The 14075-nt window shown below is 56.3% G+C and overlaps 1 protein-coding gene across 3 annotated transcripts in view; it reads left to right on the top strand.

Moving 5' to 3' along the window:
- Positions 1-847: 847 nt before the first annotated feature.
- CLIP2 (CAP-Gly domain containing linker protein 2) overlaps positions 848-14075 on the top strand; it is a 72307-nt gene continuing 59079 nt past the window's right edge. For all 3 annotated transcript variants that reach the window (XM_025425776.3, XM_049111053.1, XM_025425774.3), the window contains exons 1-2: positions 848-1009; positions 12175-12281. The gene's annotated coding sequence lies outside the window, so the exon portion shown is untranslated. The remainder of the gene's footprint in view (positions 1010-12174; positions 12282-14075) is intronic.

Here is a 14075-nt window from a genome sequence, read left to right as displayed (position 1 = left end):
GTGCAGGCCCCTATGGGTGTTAGGGTTCCCTTACTTCTTGCTCCTGGGCTGCCACTTGACCTCTGGCTCCCCATGGGGGACGGGGGCATGGCGGGGGAGGGCTGGCAGCTGTGCGGACTCCTCCGACACCACAGGAGACAGATGTTACTCCAGGGAGGAGGGATGCAACATTCCTCTGGAACTTGGGTACCACTTTTTCCAAAGACGTGTTGGGAGCGTTATCACCCAGACACCCGTGCCAGTTGCCTCCCTCCGCTCTGGCCCCAGGACAGCTCGGGAAGACCCGGAGTTCTCAGCTCGGCTCCACCATCCCTTCCTTATCCCTTCCCGTCCGGTCCAAACGTCACCTCCTCTGTGGAGCCTTCCCGGAAACTCCAGGAGCCTCCGCATCCCTCCCCGCCCAGCATCCCGAGCCCCCACCTCTCCCAGGGCGTGGGACGGCCTCGCGCGTGGCGGGTGCGCGCCCCCGGCCGCGCGTTTCCCTCCCCGCACCACCGGCGCCCCCCGAGCCCCGGGGCTGACGGCCGCGCGGAGGTCGAGGTGCGGCCGCGTTTTCCGCCCGCCCGCCCGCTGGCAGCGCGGCGCGGCGGCCCGAGGACCGCGAGGCCAAGTGAGCGCGCGCCTGCCCCCCGCCGCGCCAGGCCCCGCCCTCCCGCGCCCGCCCCAGCGCCGGCCCCTTTTGTTCCCTCCCGGAGCCGGGCCGCTCGCTCCGCTCCCGCTCGGCTCGGCTCGGCTCGGCTCGGCTCGGCCGCGGGGCGCGCCGGCGGCGGCTGGGGCTGGGGCTGGGGCTGGGGCTGGGGCTGGGGCTGGGGCTGGGCTGGGGCTGGGGCTGCTCGGTCCGCGCCGCCCGCCTCCCCGCCGCCGCCCGCACGCCAGGCCCGGCCCGGAGCGCGAGCGCGGAGCCCCGGCGCCGGGAGGGGCCGCAGCATCGTCTCCCCCGCGGCGCCCCGGCCCGGAGCGGAGGAGGAGGAGGAGGCCGGGCTGCGAGCCGCCCGCCGCGGGGGCCCAGGTAGGAGCCGCCGGAGGCCCCCGGGGAGGCGGCTGGCCGGGCAACAAAGGAGCGGGGGCCGCGGGAGGCGGCGGGGCCTGGGCTGCAGCGGGGCGGCCGCCCGCGGGCATTGGCGGGCGGGGGCGGGCGCGGGGGCGCGGGCGCGGGCGAGGGCGAGGGCGAGGGCGAGGGCCGCCCCGGCCGCACCCCACTGCCCCGGCGCCCGCGGGCGAGGAGGGGACGCGCCTGGCGTGGGGGCTCCCGGGCAGCGGGGCCCTCCCTCCGCGGGGCACCGCCGGCACCCGAGCTCGGCGCAGCGGCGGGGGGGCGGCCGGAGGCGCCGCAGGGGTGGGCAGGGGTGGGCAGGGGTGGGGGCGCCCGGCCCGGTGGGCGCGGCCGCGCAGCACCCCCTCTGCAGACCCCGGGCCTGGGGGAACACGGAGCCCGCGCCCCCGGCTGGGGTCGCCCGCCCGGTCGCCTTTGCAAAACTTGGTTGAAGTGCACGGTGGAGGCGGTGAGGGGACACTGGGGCAGGGCGGCTTCGCGCAGGGGGTGCACCCCGAGGCTGGCGCTTCGAGCTGGTGAGGCAGCAGATTTCCTGCCCTCCCCACAGGGAGGGGCCTTCGCCGCCGAGATGCTTTGCTGGGCCTCCAGGGCGCGCCCGTTTGGGCCCTTCAGGCGGGGCCTGGGCGGGGCGGGTGCCCACTGGGCACTGCCACGCGGGCCCCAACCCCACCCTAGGAAGGATGGACAGAGGGGGCACCTTGGGGAGGGTCACACACCCAGCGGCGCATCCCCCACCGATGATACCCCGCCGCTCCCACCTGGGAGACAAGTAGGAGTCCAATAGGAGGGGGCGATGTCCTCACCCTTGTAAGATGCCCAGGGGAGGTCACTGGGGGTCGCACTGGCCTAGGGCTGCTGGCAGAGGAGGAGGAGAGTGCAGGGAACGCCACGTGGGGCGAGACTCCCCACCGGCGGTAATGTAAACAATGAGCCCTTCATTCATCCCTCTGCTGTCACCTGGCCTCAGCTCCTCCCTAGGAGAACAGCCCAGCAGCCCTTGAGTGCGGTGGTCATGGTGGGGGAGCTGGGAATACAGAGGGGGGACACCTGGAAGTTGGGGTGGAGCAGGGAGTTTGCTGCTAGGATTCCAGAAGGGGCTTCAGGCAGGCAAAGCGGCATGGGCGCTTGGAGTCCAAAAGGTGGCTCTTGGGTTGGAGGAGCAGTAGAGGATCTAGGTGACTGCGTATGGGGCTTAAGTCAGGAGAAGTTCTGTTGAGGGAAGGGATTGTTCTGTCCCTCCTACTTTTGCAGATGCCCCACCCCCCAGGCTGTATTGGCATCTACTGCTCCTGGCCCAGGAGAGATGTTGGGGTACCCGCTCCAGGTTGGGGGAAGCGGGGAGAGACGGAGCAGAGCTTCAGAGGCAGAGGACACCTGGCAGAGGGAGTCTGAGGGAGCCTCTGCACACACGAGCGTGTACCAGCGAGATTCTAGGTGTACCCTGCAGGCTGCGAAGGTGGTGTGTGCAGTTCTGCACACAGAGCTTGAAATCCCAAGGAGGGGATCCATCCCCAGAGGCACCAGTCCCTTTTCAGTATCTGCTACTTGCTTTGGTGGTTGAGAGTTTGGATGCTGGCACCTGACAGCCTGGGTTCTGGCTCTGTCACTTACCAGCTGTGTGACCTCAGATGAGTCACTGTGCCCCTCTGCCTCGGTTTCCCTATCTATAAAATGAAGGTGCTTATGGTGTCTGTCTCTTGGGGTTGGTGTGGGAGTCGGATGGATGGGGTATGGGTGAAGGGTGTGCGCTGTGACAGGGAGAGTGCCCAGTGTTTGTTTTGCTGCTGTTCCTGGTGTCGCCTCCTTGGGCACACGTGTGCTCATCCCCTCCCCAGCTGTCCACCGTGGGGCAGTCCTGCCTGTTAGCCGCTCCCTGTGCCCTCCTCCCCAGGCCGCTCCCTCTGCTGTGTTCTGTGATGTAGGGGACACTTTCCTCCTGGCCTCCCCTCCCCAGCTCTGCCACCCTGAAGATTGACCTGGGTCCCCTTGATGCCATCTCTTCCACCTCTGCCTCTATGCCCAGAGGAGCGGGGGCAGCAATCCTGACCCAGCTGGTCCCCTGCCTTCTTCGTCTGAGCTGCTGAAACAAAATACCACAGACTGGGTGGTTTATGCCCAACAGAAATTGATTTCTCACGGTTCCGGAGGCCGGAAGCCCAAGATCAGGTTGCCGGCACGGATGGGGGAGGCCCTCTTCCGGGGTGCAGACTTCTTATGTTCCCACGTGGCAGAAGGGACCTGGGAGCTGTCTGGGGTCCCTTTTATGAGGCTACTAATCCCTTTCAGGGGGGCTCCTCCCCCACGACCCTATCACCTCCCAAAGACCCCACCTCCTGATACCGTCACGTTGGGGATTAGGACACAGGCACATTTAGCACCTGCCCAGTGGTTGTCGGGAGAGAACGGCAGCTTTTGTGTAGGCTTGAAAAAAACAACACATACCGAGTGCCTGCTCTGTGCCAGGAACTGTTTCGAGCTCGCCAAGCGCATGCATTCATTTGTGGAGATCTTTACAATGCTGCCCACATTTTACCGATGAGGGAATCAGGGCATAGAGAGGTTTCCCTGTTTGCCTTTCCGCTACCGTGTGCCTGGGAGACATGCTACCATGTGCATTTCAGTAAAGCGTGGTTTGTGCCCCAGACACCACCCTGTTCGTTCTCTCAAGTACAAAGTCCGCACACTGTCTGGCTCCCAGGGCCCACCCGTAGCTGGCTGTGCCTTGGCTTCCCGGCCAGGCTCTCCTGCTCTCCACCCCCGTCTCGTGCTGGCTGGGCCCAGGCGAACCTCAGCTTTGATGAACTGGGAGTGGTGGGCATGGCATGCCTTGGTGAGCAGGAAGGCAGGGAGGGCCCTGACCATGTCTCCGGGATGATTTTCTTGCAGGGCACAGGAAGCTCCTCCAATTAGGTTAAGTGAGAGGGGAGTTAGGAGGGAATGGAAGCTTACACAGCCAACAGTTGCAGGAGGCCTGGCTCCCCGAGGAGCCAGGATGCTGGCAGCCCCCTGCCCCCCTTTTGGCTTTCCTCTTTCTGGACTATGGTTTCATTTTCTCTGCCTCTCTAGATGCATCTGTCCCTTCTCCTCTCCCTATAGACTGGCTCTCTGGGTTGTTGGCATGGCTGCTCTGAGTGGTGGCTTTAACTTGAGGCCACAGGACCTCCTGTGGGCTCTCCTCTCAGTCTTGGGGTGCTAGAGAGACCAATTGGCCCGGCTTGGGTGGGGGTACCCACCGTGTCGCTCAGCTGGTGGGGGGCCAGGCCACGTGGTCTCTGGGGCCAGGGGCTGGGAATACTGCTACAGTGTTGGTGTTGCCTGCTGTATGATACGTGGTATGTGCTGGAGGAGGACTAGGGGAGGGCGGGTGAATTGGGACATTGCTGTCTTTGGATACTCAGGATCTGGTAGGAGAGGCAGACCCAGGGCCAGTTAACTGTGGTCTCCACTACTAGTCAGTGCGATTTCCTGGGAGTAGCTGGAGTGCATCAGACTGGCCTGTGTGGGGAGGAGGGTGGGGAATGGTAGGGAGTGGGGGAGTGTGAACCACAGCTCCTTCCCCCCACCCCCAGCCTTGGTTCAGAAGCTGATGAGGTTCCACCCTTTAGGATCTGGAGACTGGAGATCTGGTTGCCAGCCAGGCACCTGGGTCACCCCACTACCCACCCTGCCCCACCACTCCCTTGCAGGGCTGCCAGGGTCAGTGTGCAGAAACAGTAATACAAAGCTCATGTTTTCAGAGGAAGTGATTCAAAATGGTAATGAAACATTTCCCTCCTGAATAGAAAGCAGAGCATGCCAGGTGGTTTTTATTAACAAGGCATAAATTTGGGGCTTTGTCCACTTAACACTTCTGTCTTCACTGGGCAGCTCTTGATGCATCCCTAGAATCTAGTCTTTGGCTCTGTCTGCCCAGGAAAACACCTGCTCCGGGTTCACATCCTTCTTCGCCCTCATGGTCTCTTTGCCATGAGAGGGTGAAATTTCAGGCCCACACAGGGTCCCTGTTTTGCTGGCTGGGGGCTCAGCGTACGGCCCACCATTCTTCCAAGTGGAGTGTGAAGCTGGACGCTGCCATGAGGGAGGGAGCAATGTTTGGGGTCTCTGGATGTTTTGCTGCCTCGTATCCTGATTCTGCTCTGGCTGTTACCTTTTTCTGCTATAGACTGTTCCTTGCATAAATTCGTTGGTTCCTTGACACAGCTCACAGTTTAGCTGCTTTTGGACCTGGGGCTAAGCCCAGCACGAGGAGGAGTGGTGATTTGCAAAGATAAACACAGTATAACGGAATGGAAATGGGGTGAGAAGGTTGAACAAGAGGGAAATTGAAAATCAGATGAAGCCAGAGGGGGCTGCTGTCCCTTCTACTGGAGGTAATTTGACTCTGAGCTTTCCAGCAGCCAGATCTGAGGGGGAAGTGGGAGTTTGGAGGGGCTGTACTGTCCCCTCGCCTTGTGTGAGCCCCACTATATATACTGCTAAAGCCTAAGGGATGCAGTGCAATTGTAGGGAGGGGTGGGGCAGCGTGGTCCCCAGTGTGGTCCCTGGTCCAGAATGCAGGGGGGCGGGGGAGCAGCCACCTCCTGGAGGGTCCCTGTGAACAGCTCAGAGCTGGGGCTCGTGTGCACAGCTGGCCCCCTCCACCGAGGTGTGACTAGTCCCAGGCGAGAGTGAGAGCCAGTGAACCAGGAGGCACACTGGTCTCTGCCTAAGAATTTCCATCTCACGAGGAGGCACTGGGGCCATGATACTTGGTGTGCACCCAGTCGGCCCCAGTAGTTAACTGAGGGATAGAAGAGGGACATAGGCATTCTGGCAGGATGAGTGATGGGGGTGAGGTGTCTTTAGGAGCAATGAGAAGTTCAGGGAAGCTGGAACAAAGGGTGCTGGGTGGGGAGGGGCCAGAGTCAGGCAGTGCCTGGGCTGGTGGGCAGACATGCTACAGACCATGTGGCCTTGGCGTGCCCTCCTGACCTCTTGCTTAAACCTCTGCCCTTGTGCCCCTGACTCAGGTGCCTGGAGGATAGCTGGTCTTGGTTCTGAGAAAGTCAGGAAGGTGGCTAAAAGTTCAGGCTCCGTGTCCAAGAGGGCCTGAGTTCAAATTCCACACCTGCTGTTGGTTGGTCCTATCACCCTAGGCAAACAATTGAGTCCTCCAGACCCTCAGTTTCCCCACTAGTAAAATGAGTGGAGCTCATAACAGGGCTGTTGTAAAGGTTAAATGAGTTGGTATTTATAAAGCACTGGGACTGGTGTCTGGAGCAAAACAGATCGTGCATGTCTGTGGCTCCTGAGGCTGGAGCAGTTCAGTAGAAGACGGGGGCTCATCCCACCTGAGCCCCCCACCCTAGTGGATCCCCACACCCACACAGGATCTGAGTCCAGCACAGTGCAGAAGCAAGCTCTCTCAGTGATGGGGGGGTGGAATGTGGACACAGGGTCATCCTTCCCCCTGTGGTGGGCCGGCCCTGAGGGGATGGGGGTGCTCAGCACGGTCCATTAATGGTTAATGTTGTTATTGACAGTAACAACAGTAATGTTGTTAACACAGTAACAGTAGCTGTGTGAGTTTGGGAGAGCCTCTCAGGGCAACTGTACCAAGGGGAGCAGAAACGAGCTCTGAGAAGAGGCCTCATTCTCAGCTTGATTCCCTCCAGTGAAGGGAGGCTCACTGCCTGCTTTTTTTGTTTCACTGGACCCACAGATGGTTAGCATCCACTCTGTGTGCTAGATGCTCATAGTTTGAAATGTGCTGCTCTTCCCAGAGATTGCCCAAGCCAGCCAGTGAGTGTAGCGATGGTTTGTGAACAAGCTGCCGTGGGCCTCCAGCTGAGTGTCGGCAGGATGAGGATGGTAGAGGAGGGCACTTCCGTTCATTCATGTTTCTTTCATTCATTCCTGGATTCATTAAACATTTTGAGCTGCTGTGTGTGCTGGGCGCTGTCCTAGGTACCGAGAGCCCAGCAAAGAACAAGAGAGGCAAAGTACCTGTCCCCTTAAAGCTGCTTTCAGTGAGAGGTGAGGGAGTTTGCCCGTTGGGGAGAGGAGAGGCATTCCATTTTGTTTTTAAATGTATTTATTCATGAGAGAGACACACAGAGAGGCAGAGGCACACATACAAAGGCAGAGGGAGAAGCAGGCTCCCCGCGGGGAGCTCAATGTGGGGCTCAATCCCAGGATCCTGGGATCACGACCTGAGCTGAAGGCAGATGCTCAACCACTGAGCCACTCAGGCATCCCAAGGAAAGGCATTCTAGGCAGAGGGAACAGCATGTGCAAAGGCCTGGGGATGTGACCGAATACGTATGGGTGTGGATGGGCAGCTGCGGCATTTCGGCAGCATTTGGTGGCTGGGGGTGGTGGTTGCCTTCCAGGAAGCACTAAAAGAAAACACTGAGTGTAAGGGCTTGCTAGTGACTGACCTCATCCCTGAGGCCACTAGGTTTTGCCCCTCCTCCACCCATCCCGCCTCCAACCCTCGCCAACAGCTCTGGGTTGCCGTTCAGAGATGTTGATGGTGCCCATCGGCCCCAGAGCTGGTCCATCCCTTCTCCAGGCTGCTGCGTGGGCCCTATCATGGCAGTGAGGGGCAGGCCCAGATCTCAGTGGATTCAGCCTCTTCCCTGCGCCTTGTCTGCAGGGGAAGGCTCAAGAGAGGATCCTGGGTGCTGATGTGCGTGTCTTACGTTGGAAGAAGGTTGGTGTTCTGGAAGGTTGTCCAGTGAGCACAGCACTGCTGCGTGTCAGGGCCTGTATGCTTGAACTCCCTGGGGCCTGGGCCTGCCCTCAGGGAGCTTGGAGGACGGTGGAGAGACAGGTGTTCCAGTGGGTCCCCATGGTTAGGCACCACCGCCTGGGGCTGTCTGATGAGTGGGAAGGCCCCAGGGGGGCAGGGATCACACCTGTTTCCTCCACTTCTGCTGCCACCCGCCCCTAGTCCAGGTAATTAAAAAAATCCAGGATCCCTGGGTGGCTCAGGGGTTTAGCGCCGCCTTCGGCCTGGGGCGTGATCCTGGAGACCCGGGATCGAGTCCCATGTTGGGCTTTCTGCATAGAGCCTGCTTCTCTCTCTGCCTGTGTCTCTGGCCACCCCCCTCCCCGTATCTCTCATGAATAAATAAATAAAATCTTTAAAAAAAATTAAAAAAACAAAAACCCCCAAATATATTTTTTTTTCAATTTTTTTTTTTTTTTAATTAAAATACAACTGAAATGCCTGTATAACAGAACCCAGATCAGGAATATGAGAGACTGCTGGCTCCCCAAAACTCCTCTTACTTGTCCTTCCAGTCAATAACCCTGACCCAAGGAAACCCCTTCCCTGATTTCTGATGCCATCAATAAAGGTGGTCTGGCAACTTTGTTTTTATTTATTTGCTTGTTTATTTTTAAGTAGGCTCCATGCCCAGCATGAAGTCCAGCTCCGGGCTTGAACTCACATTGCTGGGATCATGACCTGAGCCGAGATCAAGAGTCGGATATTTAACTGACTGAGCCTCCTAGGTACTCCTATATTTTTATTTTTAATTGTGCTGTAGTTGACACAGACTATTATCAGTTTCAGACATACAGCATAGTGACTCGACAAGTCTGTACATTGTTCAGTGCTCCTCACAACTGTCACCACACCAAAGTTATGACAATATCTTTCACTGCATTTCCTATGTTGTACTGTTCATCCCTGTGACTTATTTATTTTATAACTGCAGGTTTATACCTTTTAATCCCCTTCACCTATTTTGCCCATCCTCCCACCCTCTTCCCCTCTGGCATCCACCAGTCTGTTTCCCTGCATTTATGAATCTGTTTGTTAGAACTTCATTTTATGTATTTATTTATTTTTATTATTTTTAAATATTTTGTTTATTTATTTATGAGAGGCACAGAGAGAGGCACAGACACAGGCAGAGGGAGAAGCAGGCCCCATTCAGGGAGCCTGACGTGGGACTCGATCCTAGGTCTCCAGGACCACACCTTGGGCTGCAGGCGGCGCTAAACCACTGAGCCATCTGGGCTGCCCTATTTTAATTTTTTTAAAAGATTTTATTTATTTATTTGAGAGAGAGAGAGAGCAGTTGCGTGCACACATGCATGAGTAGGGGAGGGGCAGAGGGAGAAGCAGACCCCATTCCCACCCCACTGAGCAGGGGAGCCTGAAGATGTGGCACTGGATCCCAGGACTCTGGGACCATGACCTGAGTTTGAAGGCAGACGCTTAACCGACTGAGTCCCCTAGGCGCCCCTAGAACTTCATTTTAAACAGAAGCACCCCAGCATGCTGTATGCCCCCTTACACCTGGCTTCTTTCATTCAATCAGAACCACAGAACTCACATCGTTGCATAGAGTTATAGTTGCTACTTCTTCACTGCTGTAGTTTATTCTTTGCTGAAGAAACCACAACTTAATTACTATTTCTAATTGTGATGGCTATCTGGGTTAATTCAGTGTGGGACTATTAGAAACCGCAGTCTTCTGGGGCACCGATGGCCCCCGTCTGCCTTCCTGTTGGGGGGGGCATGCCTTGGAGTGGCGTCACTGGGTCCCGTTCAGGTTTAGTCTGTGAGGCCAAACCGGCTTCCAAATCGCTGACCAGTTTGCGCTGGTCCGGCAGTGCACAGGCGCTCTGGGTCTTCCTCGCCCTCAGGACACCCGGGGTGGCCGGTCTGCTTCGCTTTAAACCTTCTGGTCAATGGACGGAGTCAGCCGGGGGACCAGCAAAGGCGAGCATCTTTCCTTATGCCTGCTGGTCTTTTTTTTTTTTTAAGACTTTATTTATTTATTTATTCATAGAGACAAAGAGCGAGAGAGAGAGAGAGAGAGAGAGGCGCAGACACAGGCAGAGGGAGAAGCAGGCTCCATGCAGAGAGCCTGACGTGGGACTCGATCCCGGGTCTCCAGGATCACGCCCTGGGCTGCAGGCGTCGCTAAACCGCTGCGCCACCGGGGCTGCCCCTTGCTGGTCTTTTGAGTGCCCTCTTTTTGTGTGGTGCTCACTCAGTTGTTTTGCTTGTCTTTCTAACTTGATTTACTGGACTTCTTTCTATATTCTGGATATGAATCCTCCGTCGAATGTGGGAATTGCAGATACCTTCTTTCCCTTCTGTGGCGAGCTCTTGACATGCACTCTGTCCCTCAGCGGGACCATGTGATGTACAGAAGCTCTTAATCTTAATTTTGTCCAATTTATCCAGCCTTTACCTGCTTTCCAGTGCTTCCTGTGTCCTAGTTAAGGAATCTTTGCCTGTCGTGGTGTCATGAAGATCTTTTTTTGTCTTCTGCTAAAAACTGTAGTTAGATCTTTCACAGTTAGATCTGCGTCCATCTGGAATTAATTTTTGTGTATGATGTGAAGTCAACGTATTAGTTTCCTTTTGCTGCTCAGACGAGTGACCAAAAATGTGGTGGCTCCCCAAACAACCCAAATTATTATAATTCTGGAGGCTGGGAGTCTGAAATGGATCACTCCAGGCTAAAATCAGGGTGCTAGCAGGGCCGTATTCCTTCTAAAAGTTCAGAGAAGGATCTGTCTCTTGACTTTCCCACCTTCTAGAGGCCACCCACATTCTTTGGCTGATGCACCCCCCCACACACATGTTGCACTGGGTTTTTGGCACACTGCCATCTCTCTGATTCTATCTGTCCTGTCTCCCCCTTGCACTTAGAAGGATCCTTGTGATCACATTAGGTCCGCCTGGGTAATCCAGAATAATCTTTTTTTTTTTTTTTAATATTTTTTTTTTTAAATTTTTATTTATTTATGATAGTCCCAGAGAGAGAGAGAGGCAGAGACACAGGCAGAGGGAGAAGCAGGCTCCATGCACCGGGAGCCCGACGTGGGATTCGATCACCGGGTCTCCAGGATCGCGCCCTGGGCCAAAGGCAGGCGCCAAACCGCTGCGCCACCCAGGGATCCCCAGAATAATCTTTTTTTTTAAAGATTTATTTTTATTTATTTATGATAGACATAGAGAGAGAGAGAGGCAGAGACACAGGCAGAGGGAGAAGCAGGCTCCATGCTGGGATGCGGGACTCGATCCCGAGACTCCAGGATCGCACCCTGGGCCAAAGGCAGGCGCGAAACCACTGAGCCACCCAGGGATCCCTAGAATAATCCTTCTATCTGCAGGTCAGCTGACTAAAATCCTTGATTCCATTTACAACCTTAATTCCCCATTGCCAAATGTGAGCTAACGTGTTAACAGGTTCCAGGAATGGGGACATAAACACTGTTAGGATCCACTATAGCCGGATCATGATTTTTCCCTGCATGTAGTTATCCAGTTGACTCAGCATTACTTACTGTAAAAACCATCCTTTGCTCAGGGTTTTTTTTTTTTTTTTTTAATATTTTATTTATTTACTTGAGAGAGAGAGCATGAGTGGGTGGGGGGAGGGCAGAGGGAGAAGGAGAAGCAGACCACCACTGAGCAGGGAGCTCAATGTGGACCTCAATCCCAGAACCCTGGGATCATGACCTGAGCTAGAGGCAGATGCTTAACTGACGTTCAGGGGTATTTTTAGCTTCTTGTACAAATTCTGACCCTAGAGAGGAGGTCCAGCTGGCTAGGGTGGGAAGGGGAACCCAGGTGATGGGGTGCTTTCCTGTAGCTCCCTGGCCTGTATGTGTTGGATGGAGCTACAATAGTAAAAGGAGAATAGATCCTCCCAGGCCAGGACACAAGAGCCCTTTCCTTCCTGTTCTGCCCAGATCACTAAGTGACCTCAGAAGGCCCCTTCCCTCCATTGGCCTCTGACTCCATCTGGAGACCCCCTTGCCCAGCACCAGTTTCTGTCACCTGAATCTCACTGTCCTGTTCACTTGCTCTGTGGCCGTCAGCCTGGGCCTCAGTTTCCAATTCTGTGAAATGGGAATAAAGGTAGGTCAGGGGGCCACTTGAGCCAGCCAATGCCTGCCCAGCATCCTGGGCCAGTGCCAGGAGGGCCTGGCTGTCCATTCGCTGGGGCTGTGGGTGGTGACACAGCCTGGAGTTGGCTCTGGAGCCCTGGCTGTCCCCTGGTTCTGAGCATACCACATCTGTGTGTGGGGTGTGTGTGTGCACGCACACATGTGCACATGAGGCAAGGAAGTATATTGACATGGACTTTCCTTCCTCTTCCTAGACCTGACACAGCCCTGGCCCTGATTCCTTTTGCTGCTCCAAGAGACAGGCTCTGAACCACCTCCAGGCCTGAGAGAAGATGACCCTGCTCCAGTGTGTCCAGCTCAGGTGAGACAGACATGCCAGCCTTTTCCAGGGGCTCTGCTGTCACCCCAGGCCATGGGCAGGATGGGGACAATGGCAACTTTACAAATCGGGATCTCCAGCCCTGAGCATAGAGGCTGTGAGGATGGTGAGCACACCAGATTGGGCCCCTCTTGTCTTCCAGACTTGAGTGTCAGAGAAGCTGGGGTCCAGTGGGGCCCCCACGTTGTCCCCTGCTCAGCCCCTGGGTGCCCTCTGTGTCCATGCTGCTGGCACGACATGCCATCTTCCTTGCTTCAGCCGGCATCTCCTTGCAGCCACATGGGCTAGTGGAGCCTGGGTTCTGGCCCCAGCCCTGCTGTGAGGCTCAGGCTGGTCCCTTCCCCATCCTGGTCCTGGGTGGCTCCTGGGCCCTTTGGTACTCCCTGGGTGACTCTGGACCCCGAGCAAGGCCCGTTGCCTCCCTGTCCTTTTTGGGGCCACTATCTCCTGCCCTTGGCTGGCAGCAATATGTGTGGCAAAGTTGTACAGCCTGGGCTGGCTCCCTGGGGCCTCGCTGATGGCATGAGTGCGAAGGGTGGACACAGGCAGATCTGCACCATCTCCTTGGACGTCCTGGGCCCAGGGGGCAGCTGGTGTGAAGCTCCAGGTTTTGGCTTTCCCCTCCAGCTGGCAGGACTCACAGGGAGGGGGCCTGTCTCAGCCCTGCTGTGCTCTGTGCTCCCACATGGGGATTTTAGCTTCACTACCAAGTGAAAGTCCCCAAGCCTTGGTCAAATGGAGGCAAGATGAGCCTCTCTTCCAAGCAGGATGGGACAAGCAGTGAGTGGCAGCGGGGAGCAGGCCTGTGGGGAGGGTGGTGGTCATACCCGCCGGCTAGATTAAGGGGTTGGGCTGGCACCAGGTTTCTAGTGCAGGGGGGAGTGTTGAGGTGCCTGGTAGGGCAGGGCCAGGGGACCCCACCCTACATTAACATAACGGGGGCAGTCAACACCTGTGGGGTCCACTCTGTTTGGGGTCTGCCCCCCCATTTTTCTGGGTAGGTGTGTACAGGGAGGAGAGGAACTCTTAGCTTTTCCCCTCCCCTGTGTCTATCTTTACATTTTTAAGAATTCAATTTAATTTAATTTAAACTCAATTAATTAACATATATTAGTTTCAGAAGTAGAGTTCTACATTTTTTTTTATTGAAAAAATGGTTGTGAATATTTCAGACACTCAAGAAAAGAAATAGACAATATGATCAACACCCCTGTATATCCTGCAGGACTTAAGAAATGAATCTTAGAGGGCACCTGGGTGGCTCAGCTGTTGAGTGTCTGCCTTTGGCTCAGGGTGTGATCCTGGGGTCCTGGGATCGAGCCCCACATCGGGCTCCCCACAGGGAGCCTGCTTCTTCCTCTGCCTGTATCTCTGACTCTCTCCTGAATAAATAAATAAAATCTTTAAAAAAAAATGTAAGTAAGAAATCGATCTTAGAACTAGGAATCGAGCCCCCAGTTACCCGGCCCCAGCTCTGTTCCCACCCCATTCCCACCCCCGTTCCCCAGCTGGTTCATGGAGCACTGTGATAGGGCTGCGCAGGGAGGTTCAGGCTCCGTGGCCACCGGCCCCTGCTGCATGGCCTTGCCAACTCTTGGCGTCACCTGGCTTTTTGACTTTGTGCCCATCTGATTGGGTGGGAAATGGGATCTCCTTGTGGCTTGCATTTGCATTTCCCTGCTGACTGAGAGACTCAGCGGCTGTCCCTGCTGTCCCGTGGCACCCTCTCCTCGAAAGCTGCCTATTCTTACCTGTCTGGTTCTTACCTGCCTATCT

Source organism: Canis lupus, chromosome 6 (assembly GCF_003254725.2).
Source record: "Canis lupus dingo isolate Sandy chromosome 6, ASM325472v2, whole genome shotgun sequence".
Classification (NCBI taxonomy): Eukaryota; Metazoa; Chordata; class Mammalia; order Carnivora; family Canidae; genus Canis; species Canis lupus.
Note: the sequence above shows the minus strand (reverse complement) of the source record. Positions and strands in the feature narration are given on the sequence as shown.